Below are 3,518 nucleotides of genomic sequence, written 5' to 3'. Positions count from 1 at the left end.
CCCCCCCTTCCCCCCCCCCCCCCCCCCGACGGATACGACTGTTTTTTTTGTTTTGTTTTTTTTTCCATTTCCTGACACTTGCAGACACTCACAGAAATAAACACGAAGTTTGAAATGTGAATTAGTTACATTTCATACTTATTATAAAAAGAATTTAGAATGCCAGGTAACAGTAAGTCAGTGCTTTATATATTATTAGAAAAAAATATTTATTACAAATACCAACCAGATAGATATTCTGTTTTGTGCCCTAAAAAATAGTGAATTTTTATTCAAGATTCCAGTGCCCCAGTGACAGAATGCTAATCACAGAGTCAATGAAAATAGACAGATTGTGATGAGTATTATCTAACCATAATACTCTGAAATACAGTAAGTACTAAAAAAAAAATACAATGGTTTGAATTTACATATTCATAAAAACACTAAGACTTGGGGTAAAATTTGGTTTTGCTGACCTCTATGGAGACAGAATCAATGGAGATAAAAGTCCCAGTAGCTTCCCTGCAGGGCCGTACCTTATTCCCCCATCATTTGTTCTGATACTCCTGGTTTTCTGTTCCTGGATTAGAGACTTGAAGAAGGCCAAACCTTCTGAGGATGTGTGATGGGAAGGTTGTGAAACAAGCAATATAGGCTTAGATTAGCTTCAGCTGTGGCAGAACTAATCCTTGGTTATTTTTCTCCTTAACTGGTTCTTAGTGTTGTCTAAGAGCCAAGACAAAATCTGAGAGAAATCTCAACTGTCATGCAGCAATTGCAAGAGCAACCACTTGTGTGCTTCAAGTGCTCCAGCTGGCATTACCACAAGTGGAAAAATGGTTGTAGAATCTCTCCCTTACAATCTGTAAAATGGAAGAACCGCAAAAGCAAGGATAAAGGCAACAAAAATTAAAACGGTACAACACTTTAAGCTGTGAAACCTCTCTGGAATGCCTCTTCTCCTGAGTATATACTATTAACCTCTGATGCTCTGAAATGCAGGTTTACCTGTTAACATATTACTGTTGGTCCTCATTCTCCTGAGGCTACAACCTCCTGTACATTTGAATCAATGCAGCTTTAGCTGGAACTGTTAGTAATAGAAGGATATGACCTTACTACGCTGTGTTCTGGTGAACATGCTCAACAACAATAAACATTGTGAGGCAGAGCTCAGTAACACCGACAAAAATGTAAACATGTATTTTTAATACCCTCAACTGTATAAAGAAAAGGAAACGAGTATGGAAAAAGCTGGAAACAACAACAACAAAAACAACCATCCCTGTTGTATCACTGTAATCTATGTTTTTCACGAGTAAAATAGCATTCTTTGTTGGACATCTTGCCAGGAAATTTATCATAAGTAATCTGAAAAGGTGACAAAATAATCACCAACTCTGGCAAATAAGGTGTTTTGATACATAATCAAATTAAATTGCACAGGAATACAGCACACAGGAGTAAAAAAAAATGTGAATTTCAGAAGGGTATGCATTTGCAGGTAGTCCATAGGGAGGCAATTAGATCCTTTTCACCCTCTTAAGAGGACAGTCATTGAAATTAAGAGGCGGATGATTTAGAAGTGATAGAAAGAGTATTGTATAATTGACCCATATAATTCTCAGCCACAGGCTTTGAGTCAGATGGCGTAGCTGAATTCTGTGACTTACACAGATAAGACATAAAATGAGATATACATTACAATACCATTTGTGATTGCCTTAAAGAAGAAAACCAATTGCTTTCCTGATGTGAGACATGAAGTATAAACCTTCTGAAAGTAGGTGTAAATTCTCCCATGTGTAACATTACTTGAATGTATCGCAGAGATTTTATGTCTTTGAGCTTAAAGACTTGACTGGTGCCTGTTACATGGCATAGGTTATGGATTGCTTTATTTTATTCTATTTAGAATTATACAGACTGAAACTGATAACAATCTTTTGTAATGAAGACTTGGGAGACCTTATATATTTATGTCTCCTTATTTCACAACAGCCCTAAAGTAAATTAAATGAGGCATTTTACAGTTGCCTTAACTGTTGAGTAGTTAAAACTCCTCTCTTCCTATTTAGTTTAACTGGTGTAAAAAAAGGATCTTCACTACATCTGGGATCATGGAAAAGTTTTCATGTAATGGAACACATTATACATCTGTTACAATGACTGCTATGCTGCCGATATTCCAGCGTCAGCAATGTTTCCATGCTTACTGCCATGGGAGAAGCTGCACCTGTATTACTCTCAACAACAAAAGAAATATATGGCTTCCAAAAAAGGCAAGCTTTTGTTCTTCCCAGAGATGTATTATACACTGTAGTGAGCCACAGCTACAGACAAAACACATTCGTTTCTAAATGCTTATCTTTGATTTATTCTGACAAGAAGGGTTCTACTGTTTGGTTCAAGTGCTGTTAATAACAAAGAGAGACATGAATGTATACTGGTGACAAAAATCCTTGACATTTCTGATCATACAGAGTTTTAGCTATTTCCAAAAATAAGTATATTATGTCTAAACATAAATTAAAAAAATTAAAAAGATCTCTTATAGTGCTTCATATACTGATGCTCTTGATGCCATATGTGGCATTCAGATTTGACATCTGTGTTTTATTTTGAACTGTGTACACTTCCTACATGTCGGCGGTGATTGTTGACCACTCATTCCATTTATAGTTACGTTTTGCTGGTGACCTCATCTCTGCTTACTATAGCATACCACTAATGCCACTGGTAAGAGCCAAAATAATTTTGACTACCATGTGACATTGCTCACTGTAAGTTATAGCTCTCTGTGATGCAGCAGCTCTCCTGCGCCATTCAAAGTACTTGCCTACATTTGGTGCTCTTTCATTTTTAGCAACTTAAATCCAAACTAAAATTGTCAATGTGTGAGTGCAGTCTAGGCTTCTAAATAGATAACCTCATTTTCAAGTGTAGTGAATGCGTTTATCTTCCTTCACCTCCATTCAGAGGGATGTGTGTGCGTGTAACATTGTAAAAATCAGACCTGTGGCAGAAATAGCTTAAAATAATTGCCTTGAGGTAACCAAGATTGAAAATGTTGATCTTCAGCCTTCTGATGATAGCTTGTACATAATTAAGTTTCCTATAGCATAGTTAATAATATAAGAAATACTTATATCTTGAGGCACGAGAAGGTTTTTCCTTTTAACATTAATATTAATCCAGTACTGGAGGTTAGATTACTTTCCAAGAATTGGAAACATAATGCAGTTTCTCTATTCTACATTAACAGGCTATAAGAGGAGTTAGGTTTTGTTCTCATTAGTAGAGCAGAACCATAGTCCTAATTAAGCGAATGAGGCAAACAAAGACTGATATATGCAAATGAGAAATAAGCATGGTAGGCAAAAGGAAGAAAAAGAGGAAAAAAACTTCAAAAATACAGTAGTGTCACAGAATAATTTGCCCAACCATGGGAAGCTACTGAAATGAGTTTAGTGAAGAGGAGTTCACATCCGATGTGATGTTGTAACCCAGAAAATATGTAATACAGACAATTTTAC

The sequence above is a fragment of the Meleagris gallopavo genome, chromosome 4, assembly GCF_000146605.3.
Source record: "Meleagris gallopavo isolate NT-WF06-2002-E0010 breed Aviagen turkey brand Nicholas breeding stock chromosome 4, Turkey_5.1, whole genome shotgun sequence".
NCBI lineage: Eukaryota > Metazoa > Chordata > Aves > Galliformes > Phasianidae > Meleagris > Meleagris gallopavo.
Note: the sequence above shows the minus strand (reverse complement) of the source record.